The 18226-nt window shown below is 38.2% G+C and overlaps 1 long non-coding RNA gene across 1 annotated transcript; it reads right to left on the reverse strand.

The window, feature by feature from the left end:
• Positions 1 to 626: 626 nt before the first annotated feature.
• Positions 627 to 6183, reverse strand: LOC132066633 (uncharacterized). The gene is made up of 2 exons (XR_009416890.1): positions 6127 to 6183; positions 627 to 887 (listed from the first exon to the last, which is right to left on the reverse strand). It is a non-coding gene; the product is annotated as an uncharacterized LOC132066633 (long non-coding RNA).
• Between the last annotated feature and the right edge of the window lie 12043 nt (positions 6184 to 18226).

Here is an 18226-nt window from a genome sequence, read left to right on the forward strand (position 1 = left end):
CACACAACATATGGTTTGCTTTCCTTAGCAACTTCCTTTCCTTGCCTTATATGCCTTCGAAATCTCGTTTAGGTCATCAAACACTATTTCTTACTCATCAAAACACACTACTGGAAAATGGGCCTCTGGCAACACTAGGGAAACCGTTGCCATAGACAAAGGAATCGTTGCCATTGACCTATGGCAACGGATTACCATGCGTGACATCTGCTCGCGTGCCGATAGATCTATCGCAACGGTTCATGGGACGGTTCTCAAAACCGTTGCTATAGAAGTTTCTATAGCAACGGTTATTTGTCTATCTGCTGCGACATATTTTCTTTGTTAATTGGAACGGTTAAAAACGCAGTCCCATAGACTCTTGTGCAACGGTTTGTTTGGCTATTACAACGCTTAATTGAGGTTATTACAACGGTTATTGGGCTTTATGCAACGATTATTTGCCTACTGCTACGGTTTTTATTGATTAGAGACAATTCAGAAATGTCTATTGCTACGGTTTTCATGACCTATTGCAACGGTTGCCATGTTTAATTTGGAGCTTGTTGCCACGGTTAGGTAAGCTATTGCAACGCTTTAATTAAAATAACAACCACGTTTATAAATAATTTATAATGCACTACAAATTATATAAAATCACAAAATGAAACTTTTCATAATACATATTGTCCACAAGCTAGTTATAATATCCATAAAAGCAAAATGTTAAAACCCAACTACATAAAAGTTTTACATTTAAAGAGTGTGCATGAGTTCCAAAATGTCAATAGCAAAATATTCCTAGAACATCTAAAGCTTCAGCAAAAATCCAAAAATCTTCTCAAGTGAAATATCTTCTTGAGTAAGGTCTTCACTGCTTGCGTCTTCCCTTTCTTCATTTTCAACACCTTCAAGAAAAGAATAAGCAATGTCATAACTCTTTTCATTACTAAGGAGAGACTAATACGAGCCCATTTGGATTGGCTTATGGCTTTTGACTTATAAGCCAAAAGCAATAAGTTAGAAATTCTAGCTTGTGGCTTTTGGCTTATTTTTGTCATATTAGCTTAAAGACAAGTGCTTAAAAGTCCTTATTTATTTTATCCAAATACTACACAAGCACTTAAAAGCTATTTTAGCTTAAAATCACCTAAAATAAGCCAATCCAAATAGGCACTAAGAACAATGTTATACTAATCACACAAGAAATATAATAATGACATCTAATCCAAAAAACCATATTGGCAGATTGTATCTCATAAACACACCTCTATAAAGAACACAAGTATTTCCTACAGAAAAAGCAATAATCAATAATGATAACAAGCGTGCACTCTATGGATGAGGTTAAAAGCATGCAGAAATTCTCAACCAAGGTGTTGTTTGTTAAGCTAAGGGGTCGGTTTCCGAAGTTGCCCTGGAGGAGAATTGCATTTAATAATAGTGGACTGCCTAGATGGACTTTTGTGTTACTGTTAGCTGCTCACAAGAGACTCATCAACCGAGAGACAAACTATATAAATGGGGTGAGACAAATGACTAGCAGTGTCCACTATGTGATGTTGCAAATGAAAGCATAAAGCACTTGTTCTTTATCTGTGATTTCTCAAGTCAGTTCTGGGAAAAGCTGCTATCATGGATGGGTATCAGAAGGAATGCTAGAGGATGGAAAGCGAGCTTAGGCCAAGGGCGGAGAAGCGAGAATCCAGGGGTAAAAGCCCTTAAGCTAAAGTCTATCGTATGATCCTAGGCTGCTGTGTATAGCATATGGAGGGAAAGGAATCAACAAATTTTTCAATAGAAGAGTTAGCCTGCAAATTTGATCATCAAGGTGATAATACAAGATGTGCATCAAAGGGCAAACAAGAAACCAAAGATAGCCAACTGGTTGACCAAATTTAACTTTTATCCATTTTAGTTATGACCTAGGGACTGCCTAGATGAAAGGGCTTTTATTGGAGTGCATCTGGGGTGCAATTAGAACATTAAGAACTAATGCATGAGCTGACTACTGCGGCATATTGTCCAGTAGCATAGCTCATTTTTCATGAGCTGTAAAATGTTACTTTTTGTTTATAATACAAGTTATTTACCAAGAGAAAAAAAACAAGCGTGTACACACTCAATGCATTTTTACGAAACTTATATAGGCGGTAGTTATATTATTACTAAATTCATGTTTGGAAACTTAAAGATATTTAAGTTCTTGTATCAGTTGCTGGGATGATTTACTGGGAATTAGCATTTCAAGAGAACAAAAACACAAATATATATATATACACACATAGCAGGCCGTGTGAAACGAATCAAGATTACTTAGTCTGCCGGAGGGGGCAGACTTTTAGTTGTGTTTAAGAAAAAGTCTGCCGGAGGGGGCAGACTTTTAGTTGTGTTTAAGTAAAAGTCTGGAGGAGGGCAGACTTTTAGTTGTGTTTAAGTGAAAGAAAAAAAGGTACTTTATATGTAGTAAAGATTATTTCTTGAGAATACTAGTTAAAAGTTTTTAAGTTAAAAGATTGTTATGACTTTATTGACAAGGGTGAGTGGTTGGGTCCCAACTCTATATCTTCATAGGTGGTTTATCTAATTTGGCTAAGATAATTTTTGTTGGTAGCCAAATAAACTATGGGATGACAACCAAAGAAGCATTTGATCCAGCGGATATTATGAAGCACGGAATGGAACTTTGAAAAGTTAAAAAAAATATATATATATATGCTTGGGAAAGTACGCCCCCTCTCCGGAGTTACTTTTAGTTATGTTCAACTAAAAGTCCGTTTTTTGTGTTAAGTAAAAGTTCAACTTTTAGTTGTGTTTAAGTGAAAGAAAAAAAGGTACTTTATATGTAGTAAAGATTATTTCTTGAGAATACTAGTTAAAAGTTTTTAAGTTAAAAGATTGTTATGACTTTATTGACAAGGTGAGTGGTTGGGTCCCAACTCTATATCTTCATAGGTGGTTTATCTAATTTGGCTAAGATAATTTTTGTTGGTAGCCAAATAAACTATGGGATGACAACCAAAGAAGCATTTGATCCGGAGATATTATGAAGCACGAGAATGGAACTTTGAAAAGTTAAAAAAAAAATATATATATTTCAAGGAAAGTCCGCCCTCCTCGGCGACTTTTAGTTATGTTCAACTAAAAGTCGCCGGAGGGCGGACGGTGTTTTAGTTTTAGTGTTAAGTAAAAGTCGCCGGAGGGCGGACTTTTAGTTGTGTTTAAGTGAAAGAAAAAAAGGTACTTTATATGTAGTAAAGATTATTTCTTGAGAATACTAGTTAAAAGTTTTTAAGTTAAAAGATTGTTATGACTTTATTGACAAGGCCGAGTGGTTGGGTCCCAACTCTATATCTTCATAGGTGGTTTATCTAATTTGGCTAAGATAATTTTTGTTGGTAGCCAAATAAACTATGGGATGACAACCAAAGAAGCATTTGATCCACGATATTATGAAGCACGGAATGGAACTTTGAAAAGTTAAAAAAAAAATATATATATATGCTTCAAGGAAAGTACGCCCCCTCCGTGAGACTTTTAGTTATGTTCAACTAAAAGTACGCCGGAGGGAGAATACGTTACTTTTTTAGTTGTGTTAAGTAAAAAAGTCTGCCGGAGGGCGGACTTTTAGTTGTGTTTAAGAAAAAGTCGCCGGAGGGGCGGACTTTTAGTTGTGTTTAAGTAAAAGTATATATATAGGGGGCAGACTTTTAGTTGTGTTTAAGAAAAAGTCTGCCGGAGGGCGGACTTTTAGTTGTGTTTAAGTGAAAGAAAAAAAGGTACTTTATAGCAAAAACAGTAAATTTCTTTTCCGGAACAAATGTAGCTTTCTAACGTATAAAGCATATTTAATCAACTATGGAAAATTTCCAAAAAAAAATAAATGATAAACAAGAGTCATCTTAAGTTAAGAAGGTCTCATGGACACGGTAAAGAAAAGAGATGACAGACACACATAAAGGCAAAATAAACAAGGTGATGCAGCTAAGAGCAGGAAGCGAGAGGCAAGGAACGAGGCCTCTTAAGAGAAAGAGGAGGGACTATGGATGTCAACATCAAACAAGGAAAGAAAAGGAAAAGAACAAGAAGAAAAAGAGGAACAAGCAGGACACTGGAACAATATGGATAAACACTAAATAAGGTGAGGGGGATAGAGATATAATAGACATGACTTTATGATGCAGTTGCGAGAGAGAGGTTATACACTTAAGAAATCTAAAAAATCATTGAATGGTCTTGAAGCATGGGTGTTTTGTTGACAAATGATAGGAGCATAGTAAGACACACATGAAGTGGATGATCGCACACTCAATGCAATAACCAGGTATGCCAAATATGCCAAAATACTTCAAACGGTGGCGAGTTCAAGGAGAAGACAAAGCTAGTTTCGGTCAAGAGGTATACATGGGGATGCGAGGCATAGTAAACATGGTGATCAACCTACATGGACACCTTATCTAACCAAGAGGGAATGCTTACTAACTAGTTTGAGCCTGGGCTAATGCAAGAGGGAGGCTTGGCAAGGTACTATGCGGTGGCCAAATGCATACGCAGGCCAATCTTAGATGAGTCACTTACACAAATAGCATGAGCAGGCAAGTGTAAAGGCAAAAGGAAGGGTGTGGGGGTTAGAGTTGAAGCAGGCCATGCACAAATCATATACCCTTACTGATTATTTTAATCTTAACAAGTTTCATCAGGATCGGGAAGTAGACCACATAGGGTACCGCACACCATGGTATCACCAACGGGATGTCATGAACCTATTTAAGATCGGTCAGGGGGTCGCAATTATTAGCTACAATCTTACTTCGTCTTTCATGTCATTCAACCAAAATAACTAGCCACTCCCTACCCCCTTTATCCTATTATGTTACTCATCCATCCCATTATCGAACAAAACCTCAGCCAACATCTTAACTAAACTAATTCATTTTTTGATCCTAAGTTCAAACAAAACGGCACTCCACCCATTACATAGAAATAAACTCCTTCTACCAAAGATAATTGGACTTCATTAAGGCGAACAAATACCATAACATGATTCAACCAAACCAACAACACTTTTGTTGCCTACATTTATCCCATCAGCACCAAACTTTAGTTCAAGGAAATTACCATAACAACTAAAGCTACAAAATAAATTAAATAATGCTAACAACAGACCATTCAAGAACAAGCCAAATGAAAGCATATCAAACTAGACTATCTTTACAACATAACTGGACTCCATAAAAATGGAACAAAATGCCACAACATGATCTAATCAAGCCAACAACATTCATCTACTGTGTATGTTTATCACACCAAACCTTAGTTAAGCTTATTAATTACCATAATAACTAATGCTGAAACAACTACCATAAAAAATTCCACCAATTACGCATCTTAAGCATAAAGTATAAATCCTCTTAAGAAAGCAAACACATAAGCTTAAATCTCCAAAATTTCAACACAACCTTGCAGCATAAGAAGAAACCAATCCAGAATAAATTTTAAGAAAAAATACCAAAGAGAACACTAAAAAATTTAATTCGAAAATTATAATGGGACAAACCCCCAAAAACAAACCCCAAAATTTGTATTACACATCTCAGGCATACAGTGTATATCAAAGGAATATGGGACTACAATTCAGAATCAACTATTGAGAATTGCAAAATAAATACAAAAAAATTATGACAGAGGAGTACGGAGAGAAGCGAGACGCAATCAATCGAGCTAAATATCAAATCTACTCGGTAAGCAACCTCAATCGACGAACTCGAACAAACTCTACGAAAATTTTGACCAAAAATCAATAAAACAATTCTAAGAAAGGTGTAATCTTTTACGGGTAAATGGGATTTAGAATAAAAGACAAACTATTTAACTTCGAAAAGGAAAAAGAATCTCAATTGAAGCCTCACCACCGCGATTCACATCGTAAAGTGTTGGTGTGTCCATTTCAAAGAGAACCCAACAAGAAAAGCACATCAATATCAAAATCAATTAGATTTTGCAGAGCAAGACCCAACAAAAAAATGGATCGTATATTAACATTTTCCTGAAATTTTCTTTTCTATATTTTGTTTGAAATTCCTAAAAGAAAAAGCTAATAGCAATAAGCTAATGGTATGGACATGGCGTAGAGGAAGGAGAACGTACTTTGAATGGGTTTGCAATTTTGTGATAAGAGTTGGTGTTAAAAGGGTTTGCAATTTTGTGGTATGAATTGGTGTTTCGAGCGTTTTGGAACTTTGTCTTTTTTTTTTTTTTTTTTTTTAGAATAAATAGACAAATACTGATTAAAAGAAAAGAGTACAAAGTTTTTGGGGGTTTGGAGGGATTAGTGAAATTTTACGGGGGAAAATAATGAGGGAACTAAAAACCGTACCAATAGAATTTTTTTACCCCAAATGTGTTCTATTAGATACATCTGTTGGTACGGTGGACAAAACTGTAGCAATAACTAGAGCTATGGCAACGGTTCAAACACTATTGCAACGGTTTAAGAGTCGAAATGTTCCAATAGCATCGAAGTCCTATTGCAACGGTTGAAACTGTTGCAATATATGATCTATAGTAACGGTTGTGTGACCGTTGCTAATAAGTTTGTTGCCATAGGCTCATTTTCCAGTAGTGACATCGCATACGTGTTAAAACATACATACCTTATAATCCATAATATCGGCGTATCATCATGACACACGCCTCATAAAAAGTAAGCATACATACCTTATAATCTCGGCGTATCATCATGAGCCTCTTCTGGAGGTTGGAATAGATGCGGATATTTGGCTTTCATATTCTCTTCCGCTTCCCAAGTCATTTCTTCCCAGTTACTGTTTCGCCATAAGACCTTCGTTGAAGCTACTTCTTTATTTCGAAGTCTTCGCACTTGTCTATCTAAAATGGCAACAGGCACTTCTTCATATGCTAGTTTTTTTGTCACTTGGACATCATCAACCGGAACTATTCTTGTCGGGTCTCCAGTACACTTGCGGAGCATCGAAACATGAAAAACTGGGTGTACTGACTCAAGCTCTGAAGGCAAGTCCAATTCGTAAGCTACACGACCCACCTTACGGATAATTCTATAAGGTCCAATATATCTTGGGCTCAACTTCCCCTTTTTACCAAACCTCATTAACCCTTTCATTGGTGATACATTCAAAAATACCCAATCATCAATCTGAAATTCCAAGTCTCGCCGGCGGTTGTCCGCATAAGACTTTTGGCGACTTTGGGCTGTCAGCAATTGATCTCGAATCACTTTGACTTTCTCTACCGCTTGTTGAATCAAGTCAGGGCCTATTAGCTGTACTTCTCATGTCTCAAACCATCCAATCGGGGATCTGCATTTCCTTCCATATAAAGCTTCATATGGAGCCATTTGAATGCTGGAATGATAGCTATTATTATAGGCAAACTCAATCAAGGGTAAGTGATCATCCCAACTACCACCGAAATCTAATATGCATGCCTTTAACATATCCTCCAAAGTCTGAATAGTTCGTTCGGCTTGTCCATCAGTCTACGGATGAAATGCCGTACTAAGCTTCACTTGGGTACCTAGACCCTCTTGAAAAGATTTTCAGAACTTAGCTGTAAATTGCGCCCCTATCTGTAATAATAGATATTGGAATACCATGGAGTCGCACAATCTCTTTGAGATATAACCTAGCGTAATCTTCAGCTGAATATGTGGTCCTGACTGCAAGAAAATGAGTTGCTTTTGTTAGCCTGTCCACAATTACCCATATAGAATCATATCTGCCTCGAGAATGAGGTAAACCCACAATGAAATCCATATTTATCACTTCCCATTTCCATGTAGGGATTTCCATCGCTTGCAATAAGCCTGTTGGCTTTTGATGTTCGGCTTTTGCTTATTGGTAATTTGGACATTGAGCTACAAATTCTACAATGTCTTTCTTCATGCCATCCCACCAATATATTGATCTAAGATCGTGATACATCTTTATTGCTCCTGGGTGAATAGAATACCGAGAATAGTGGGTTTCTTCTAGAATTCGATGATGCAATTCTGCAACGTCAGGAACACATAACCTGCCTCGGTATCTAAGAATTTCATCCATGGGAACTTCAAATGGAGACTTCTCTTTTTCACGAGATACATCCCTGTAATGACACATTTGTGGATCTTCATACTGGCGCTCTTTTACTTCAATGTTCAAGGGCGAAGCTGTGGGGTCATTAATACTAATTCCTACATTTTCCAAATCGATCACACGTACTCCAAGATTAGCTAATCGGTGGAGCTCACGAACCATTTCTTTCTTTTCTGAAGAAACTCCACATACACTACCCATAGATCGACGGCTAAGCGCATCGGCTATTACATTCGCTTTTTCGGAGTGGTATAAAATATTTACATCATAATCTTTCAATAATTCTAGCCACCGCCTCTGTCGCAGATTCAGCTCCTTCTGTTTGAAAATATGTTGAAGACTTTTGTGATCTGTATAGATATCAACATGCACACCATACAAATAATGTCTCCATATTTTCAACACATGAATGACTGCAGCCAATTCGAGATCGCGAGTTGGATAGTTCTTTTCATGTTTACGCAATTGCCTCGAAGCATATGCAATAACTCTACCATGCTGCATCAATACGCATCCTAATCCCACGCCGGAAGCATCGCAATACACGGCATAGTCTTCTGGCCCTTCTGGAAGCGTTAAAACTAGAGCTGAAGTCAATCTATCTTTTAGCTCTTGGAAACTCACTCTGATCGTCATTCCACTTTGGATTTCTTGACTTAAGGTTAGCTTCGTCAATGGGGCTGAAATAGATGAAAAGCCCTCTACGAATCTTCTATAATAACCTGCCGATCCCGAGAAAACTACGCCTTGTGGCGTCGTAGGCACAGGCTAATTCTTTACAGCTTCAATTTTCTGATTATCAACCCGTATACCATCATGTGAAATAACATGACCCAGAAATATCACAGAATTCAGCCAAAACTCGCACTTTGAGAACTTTGCATATAATTCCCGGGCTCGGAGGATTCCAAGAACAATTCGCAAGTAATCTGCATGTTCTGATTCTGTGCGAGAATACACCAGAATATCATCAATAAATACTATCACGAAGAGATCCAAAAATGGCCTGAATACATTATTCATTAAATTCGTGAACACCGCCGGGGCATTTGTCAACCCAAATGACATCACTCGGAATTTATAGTGGCCATATCTTGTCCTGAAAGCAGTTTTGGGAATATCCGCTTCTCTAACTCTCACTTGATGATAACCCGACCTCAAGTCTATTTTAGAACACCATTTGGCATCCTGCAGCTGATCAAACAAATCATCAATCCTCGGGAGAGGATATTTGTTCTTTATCGTCACCTTGTTCAACTGCCTATAGTCAATACACATTCGCAGGGAACCGTCTTTCTTTCGCACGAATAAAACTGGCGCTCCCCATAGCGATGAACTGGGCCTAATAAACCCCTTTTCAAGCAAATCCTTCAACTGTGCCTTCAGCTCTTTCAATTCTGCCGGAGCCATTCGATAAGGGGGAATGGAAATGGGCTCGGTGTCCGGCAACACATCAATAGCGAAATCAATTTCCCTTTTTGGAGGAAGACACACGGGAGTTCGTCTGGAAATACATCTGGGAATTCATTCACTACCGGAACAGATTGGAAAGTTGGCGACTTTGCCTCGGTGTCATGAAGCCGAACTAGATGATAACTATAGCCTTTAGCTATCATCTTTCTTGCCTTAAGGTAGGAAATAAACATACCCTTTGGAGATGCCGTGTTACCCTTCCATTCAAGTACGGGCTCTCTCGAAAATTCGAACCGAACCACTTTCATCCGGCAATCAACATTAGCATAGCACAAGGCCAACCAATCCATACCCATGATTACATCGAAATCTATCATTTCCAGCTCAATCAGATTAGCTTGGGTCTGACGATCACATATCACAACGACACAATTTTTGTACACTTGTCTTGCTATCACAGGATCACCAACCGGAGTGAATACCTCAAAAGGGTTAATTGGCTCGGGTTTCACCCCAATACAATTAGCAACATACGGAGTAACATAAGAGAAAGTAGAACCCAGATCGATCAAGGCATATACATCACAGGAGAATATAGTCAATGTACCTGTGACAACATCTGGGGAGGACTCAAGATCCTGTCGCCCAGCTAAAGCATATACGCGGGGCTGAGTAGCACCTAAAGTAGATGCTCCCCCTTTGCCTCTACCTCTACTGTGGGTACGGGGAATACGTGGCGTCGGGCGTGCGAAGAAGAACCGGCTGGCGAACACGTGGGTTGGGTCTGACTCTATCTCTCATCGACGGGCAATCTCTCATCATGTGCCCCACCTATCCACAAGTATAACAAGCGTCCGAACCCTGGTGGCACTGCCCGGAATGCATTCTACCGCACTGGCTGCACCGCGGTACAGGGAATCTGAGGCCCTCGAACTCTGGCCCTGTCCTGAATGGAAGGAGCGGTCAAATATCCTACCTGCGAATCGAGGAGGTGCCTTGGTCACCCGGCCCCGGCACAGTACCCGAGAATATGTACGCGATCCCCCTCTATAATCACTGCTGGCTCCCATAGATCTGGCCCTTTTGCCTTGCCTCCTATCGATATCCCGGTCACCCCTTTGTTGTTATCGCCCCTCCAAATTCTGAGCATGGGCCTGTATTTGGGAAATATCCATCCCGTCTTGCAATGAAGCCGTTAAACAATCTCTGAACAAATGTGGCCCCAAACCACTCACAAATCTATACATTCGACCCCCCATGTCGGCCACCATAGTTGGGGCATATCTAGCCAAAGAATTAAATTGCAAGCTATATTCCCGAGCACTCATGCTTCCTTGCTTTAGATTCAAAAACCTGTCCGCTCTAGCTCGGCGGACCTCGGGTGGCAAATAATGACGAATAAAAGCGTCAACAAATTCTTGCCATACCGGTGGAGGCGCATTCTTTTGTCTCGATGCTATCTAATTGTTGTACCACAATACCGCCATATCGCGGAGTCTATAAGAGGCCAACTCGACGGATTCAGTCTCAGAAGCATGAATAATTTTCAGTGTCCTTAACATTTCATCAATAAAGCCTTGCGGATCTTCATCCGACTTTGACCCAAAGAACTCCGGAGGATTTAAAGTCATGAAATCACGGGCTCTAGTACTAGCCGAACGATCACTCAGGCCTGCATTCTGTCGTTGTGCCTGGGCGGCAACCAACTGTGTCAATAAGTGTATGGCCTCGGTCACTTGTTGACCCGAAGCAACCGGTGGAGGAATCGGAACTGAAGCTCCTCCTTGCTCTTCTACATTGGGTGAGGACTCATTTTGTGATTCACCCTCTTCTACATTCATTGGAGGCTCTCTTTCTGCCCGCCTTTTTGTCATAGTCTTGCCCTACTGGTCATGGTGTATAAGTTGCCCGCCTTAGCGGTGACTGCCCGGCCAACTAGGCGCGGTGTAATATCATCATAGCATGCTCATGATAATGTGCTCATGATATTATGCTCATCATAATACATGCATAAAGACTTTAGGACAACTATACTTTATCGAGGTGACAGAAGGTCGTGAACCCTCGATTCCATTATGAACATTTATAAACATTCTGCCTCACCTTGGAGGGATTAGTATATAAGGTGAGTGTATACAAGGAATGACATCATTAATTTAACGGAAACATATTATCATTACAGAACTCATAACATATCTCTTGTCTCATATAACTATTCATGATCTTAGACTCTTGGCTTTTCGGAATATAGGAGAATCATGGAAAGGAAAGAAGAATCATGTCATAGGATTCATGCCATAGAAAGAAAGGGCTAGCCTCACATACCTTTGTCGTTGAGCTAAGCTATCGCTCACTTGTTCTCCTTCAATGTCACGTTGCTACCTTCACGAGAGAATTCGTATTAACGTTAGTTAATCGACTATAAGAACGTATCGTTATTTCTAAGGAAAATTGGGCAGCATTTTCTTTGTTTCTACTACTTTTCCCATGTTTCATTTCAACTTCCAACATTCACAACAACACTCACAATATTGTATCAACAATCGTCATTTATCTATATTTACCACATTCCACCATTTTTCTCCAATTTCTCCATATTTATTGGTTTTTGCTCATCATCACATTTTCTCATACATCACACCTATTTCATGGTCTAAATAGCATTTATAACATATTTATAATCACAACACACCAACATTTATGGTTCATCTCAACCACCATTCAAAATTGACAATATTCACTCATTTATGACCCATTTTCTATACCATACTATAATCCACATGTTATCAACTTACAACATCTTAAACAACCAAGAATAACCATAAAACTCACCTTAGATGTTGTAGGAACGAGCCTTGAGCAACAATACTCTTCTATACCAAAAACCCTATTTCACCCCTCTTGGGATTTCTCGGTTTGGATGAGCTTCACTTGGGTTTCATACACCTTGCTTCATGGATTTGGTGTTGTTGATCTTGTTTTTCCTTTGATTTTCTTGTGGATGAATATTAGGGAGTATTCTAGATGTTTCTTGAAGGGTTGAGTGAAAATGAAATGAAATGGAATGAAAAAGGGTCCCTTATACTTAACTTAAAAGGTAGTAAAGATCAACTTTCTACGGACTAACATATGGCCGTACTATTTATACGAACCGTATGTGTGGCCGTATGTTTAATCCGATGGCTGGTGCCCTCCTTGGCCAATTATACGGTCCAACATACGGCTGGTACAATTTATACGGTCCGTAGGTTGGGCCGTATAACGCCAGTGGTTCCGTTTTCGTTCTCGCCAACTCGTTTGATCTCCGATTCTTATGGAACCTTCTTGACACTTGTTTCACACTTCAATACCAATATAAGGAACATTATTACTTGTCTCTAAGACATCATTATGCCATCACAGAATCATCGCTCGTTATTCTTATCCAACACACAACATATGGTTTGCTTTCCTTAGCAACTTCCTTTCCTTGACTTATATGCCTACGAAATCTCATTTAGGGTCATCAAACACTATTTATTACTCATCAAAACATCGCATACGTTATGCCCTTCATCAACCTATTCACTGTACATGTACGGGGAATTTTCCAAGGGGTCATCGTGCTCCTAAACTCGTTGTCATTATCTTATGACAATTTGGCAACGTACCATCTTGAATGGTAAGGACTCAATTAAGCTGAAGGATGTCACATCAACTCTTCTACTTAATGAGAAGATGAGAAAGAATCCTAAAAATCATGGTTAGGATCTCATCACAGAAAGTAGAGGCAGGAGTTACCAAAGGAGTTCAAGCAACTATGGTAGATCCGGAGCTCGTGGGAAGTCTAAGATCCGATTGAAATCAAAGCCAGAAATTGCTATAATTGCGATCAACCAGGTCACTACAAAAGAGATTGTCCAAATCTAAAAAAGGGCAACGGTGAAAGCAGTGGCCAGAAGAATGCCAACAACACAACTGCCACGGTGCAAAACAATGGTAATGTTTGTTCTCTTCATAAACGAGAAAGAGAAATGCATGCACTTAGCAGGTTCAAAGTCGGAATGGGTGGTTGACGCAGCAGCATCTTACCATGCCACACCAGTAAAAAACCTTTTCTACAGATATGTAGCAGAAGATTTCGACACTGTGAAAATAGGTAACACCAGTTACTCCAATATTGCGGGGATCAGAGACATTTGTATCCAGAAAAATGTTGGATGCACATTGGTTTTGAAGGACATGCGTTATGTACCTGATTTGCGGTTCAACTTGATCTCGGGAATTGCTTTGGACCTAGTGGATACGAGAACTATTTTGCAAATAAAAAATGGAGACTCACCAAGGGATCACTGCTGATTGCAAAAGGAGTTGCTCGTGGCACGTTGTGTAGGACAAATGCCGAAATATGCTGAGGTGAATTGAATGCGACTGTAGCGGTTTGATTTTTTTTCGATTCGTATTTGCGCTTGCCTCATTTAAAAGGAAAGTGTCCCCGGGAAGTACGATTGCCAATCGTACCGGGAAAAAGGAAAAATATACCTCTACGTGATGGTGCTCTAAATGGACTTTATTTTTAGAGTCGCCACCTAATTTTTAGGAAATTAGGAAAAAACAATTCGAAAAGGGTTCATTTAAAACGGCTAAATTTTAAAAGAAACCTAATCTAATCAAAGTATGGGTAAGGGTTCTGGTGATCCCCCCGGGAAGGTGTCACGCACCCCGGTATTAAAGATCTATAAAATACGATTGACCTACGGGTTCTAATAGTATGCCTTTGTAGATATGAATTGTTTATAGTGAAGAAAAATTGTTTTAGCTTATATTCCCCCAACAAAAGAGTTTAGTCATTCATACGAAATACGTCACATTTCAAGAAACGAAAGTGGTAAAATTTTACCCAAAATTGGGTGTTTGGATGTCGGACTAGAACACTTAGGCTAATACCCGAAGGCTCTTAACCTAAGTAGGACTCTACGTAAGTCCACCCAAAATAGTTTTGAAAATATATTTTTTAAAGTATAGAAAATAGGTTTTTAGGAAAATAGTTTTAGGCATACTATTATAGTTCGTATATTAGTCATATTTTATATTATTTAGATTTTTTAGTCTTTTTAGTCCAATATCAGTCCAAGGTCATTTTGAGTTCATTTGTCCAAATTGTCCATAAGTACAGTTCCAATTTGTCTCAATGTCCATAAATTGCCAAGTCCTTTTGGTCCAAAAATTTACATTCTTAAGTTTGAGAAAATGTCCATTTTTGCCCACAAGTCCGTTTCTGTATCAAAAATCACTTTTACACGCCAATTATTATCAAAAATTAGTTTTTTTACTTGGAAATGATTTTTAGCAACTCTAAATTTGTGACAATTAGCAAAGGGTTCCAATAAGCATATAATAACAAATAAACAATGTAAAGTAGGGAGTTGGGCCTACCAAGCCCAACAGAAAAATAAAATAATGCAATTGACTCATTCCGCTCCAATATTTTTTGCTCCAATGCTAGGCTCGTCCATGGTTGAAATTGACGCGATCTAGGAAAGTTAGTGGGCCTCGTTGAGGCCATGGCAATTTGGGTGGACAAGGATGCAAATGGGTATACATGATATTAGTACATGTTCATAAAATAGACTAAGTAAAAAATCAAAGGGCTATGATAATTATTACAATGCCAAAAATTAATAACGACTTTATCGGACCAGGCCCATAATTACTGAACTAATGGGGAAAAGGGACAGTTGTGCAAAAGGGACATTTTTCAAAAATAAATCGGCTGAAGCACCAAACGGGCCCAACTGTTAGAATAGGCGTAAAATTTTCAAAGTGTCAAAACATGATATACATGGTATACTAGATAATATACCCTCATATGGAGAGCAAAACCCTTTAAAAGGGCATACCCTCCATATGCACTCAACATACACCACATACCCTTTTATATTCTCTCTGCATATACCCGTTTTAAATACCCAAAGAGACTCAAAAACTCCCAGGACTGCCCAAATTTTCCAAGCTCAAAGTATTCAACTTTGTCAAGCAATCAAGTATATAGGCACTTAAAGTTATGGATTCTAAGCTAGCAAACTCAAAGAAAGCACAACAAATAACAGCTTAGTCGAAGATAAAAGAGTAACAAGACAGTTTTTTAGGCCAAGACAAATGCACATGAGACTATGTTCAACACCTAATGCAGGGAAATAGTTTTTGAAGTCAATTTATCCTTTAAAGTTCATGATCAGTCTAGGCTACTAGCAAAGGCAACACTTAGCTAAATAAAGCTTTTCAGAATTCTTAATTTTTAGGATGGGTGTACAGTTTTCAATCAACAAGAGTCTTCAACTTTCCAGTCCTAAGGGAGTAGAAATGCAGGTTAAGCAAATATAGTACATGAGCACAATTTCAGTCTAAACTTAGTCAACTTGAGGAAAATTAGGGACAAAATAAGCACACAGGTTTCATGTTTTCAAACTACAATTTCCATACTGTTCCTTAAGGTTTAAACTCACACAGCTTCTCATTGTTAACTTAAAGTGAGTCATTTTACAAGCTAAGGCAGTTTTGAGCAAGTATCAGGCAAGAAAAGACCACAAAAAACCAGCAGTTATGGCTAATAATGCAACTAAGAAGGAAAGCAGGAGATACATCATGGCCTAGCAGGTTTCAGGTCTATAAAACAAGCAAGGCCAGGCTAAATTCCTAATGCCAAGAATCACACAAGCAGCGGTTTCATATGCATAGAATAAGATGAGTCCAAGCGATGAGAGGGGAAAATAATAGCATAGAGAGGAAATGAGGTAAGAGAGAAGAAACAAACAAAGAAAGGGTATGAACACCAAACCATTTTTCAATTTCAAGAAATCAAAGCAAATATGGCAGGGTAAGAGGATCAAGTTAACAGGAGTGTATTCTTTGAAGCTATTCCTAGACTAAACTAACGTAAAGTTCATTTTTTATTCTGTGATTACCAAAACCAGATAGCACAGTTCAACCATAAATGTAGAAATCAATTTTAGTCTAGTTTTTTAGCCTATCACATGATTAAATGCCCAAATGATTCAAATAGTAGGTTCAGGTAATTCCAGATTCCCTAGCTTCATTAGTTAAGGTCAAAACAAGTTCAAGTTCAGAATTTTTCCATGCAAAGGTTCAACAGCAAATCACAAGGTGTCTCTAACAACATCAGGTCTTATAGGGACATTGGTAAAGTTTTCAAATGATAGTCTAACTCAGTTTTTGTTACACCTCAGAAATTTTCGTGTCGTTTGCAAATTAACGTAAGCTCGGAGAGGTCATGAAACCTTTATAAGGTTAAGAAATACTCTTAAAAAGTGCTAAGCAAGTGTCTCAAGGTTCTGGGATCAAGCAAATCGAAGAAAATAAGTTTGTCGAAAATTTGGAAAAATTTGACAGAATTTTGGTCTGAAATTTTGGGTCAATTTTAGAGAAGTATATCTTTTAGTAAATGAAGAGTTTTGAAGTAAAGTAAAAGCCTAAATTGAAGCTCATTGAATCTAGTTTCCAATGCGACAAACCGCTCATCGATATGACATCGGAGTAAGTTAGGCTGACAGAGCCGAAACACGCAGCTACAGTGCGCGACACGCGCGCTACAGTACCCGAAAATTCTAGGTCGGTGCCTACCGGATCTAGAACACTATAAAAGGGGTTTTACCCCTCATTTATTCATCCAAACCCCCCTAAACATATCCCAAATCTTCTAGAACATTCCCCCACACTGACGTACGCACGTATATTCCTACGAAGTACGTATGATAATTTTGGTCATTTTTATTTCATTTTTAACATAACCCTAAGTCCTAGAAAGCCCTAGAAAACTCTCCAAACACATTCCAACATATTTCCAAGCCTAAACCAAGGATCAAAGTGAAGATTAAAGTGGTCAAGGTTTTCGTATGAGGGTCACACTTGTCTCATTCTTGAAGATGTTTGGGTGAGTATTTTTAAGGTGGAGTAACCATGGAATTGAAGTGTTCTTGAATTTTGAGGTAAGATTTCATTTTAGTTTCATGTTTATGAGTTTGTTTAGTAATTATGTTAAGATTTGAGGAGAAGAAAATTGGAGGAAAAGTTCAAATATGCATTTGATAATATTTTGAGTTCTGAATTAACTTGAGTTATAATTATTACTATGTTTTGAGCATAATCTTGTTATGAGGGATAATAATGATGTTAAGGAATAGTCGTATACGAGTGTATAAGGGGTTGTGTGAAGTTGTTGCTATGGATTGATTATTGAATTGAGTATAGTTTGAATGTAATATTTTGATTATGGAATTGTTGATGTTTTATTGTGCTTTGGGAGTTGTTTTTAAGATTGGAGGGAGTAGAAGATATAAGGGAGATGCTGCCCGAATTTCGACAGATTCTAAAAGGGTTTAATTTGAAGGCCTAAGATAAGCATATGACGATAAGCCTAACAATAATATGAATTCTCTTGAATGTATATTTACGAGCTTGGGAGGATAAGCGTTAGGTAGTTAAGAAGACCGAAAAGGTATGTTAAGGTTGTTCCTTTCTTTCTAAAGACATGATTCTTTTCTTATGAACCCATACATGTTTTCCATAGCATCCTTATCCCCAAAAAGCTAGAATTTCATGATTCTCAAAGTTCTTGTGATAAGATAAATATGGTCCATGATGATGATGATCCCATTCAAGAGATTCCAAAGCTTATGGTTTGATCTATTAAATTATGAGTTTATTTTATGTTTCTTATTTTT

The sequence above is a fragment of the Lycium ferocissimum genome, chromosome 8 (genome assembly GCF_029784015.1).
Source record: "Lycium ferocissimum isolate CSIRO_LF1 chromosome 8, AGI_CSIRO_Lferr_CH_V1, whole genome shotgun sequence".
Lineage (NCBI taxonomy): Eukaryota > Viridiplantae > Streptophyta > Magnoliopsida > Solanales > Solanaceae > Lycium > Lycium ferocissimum.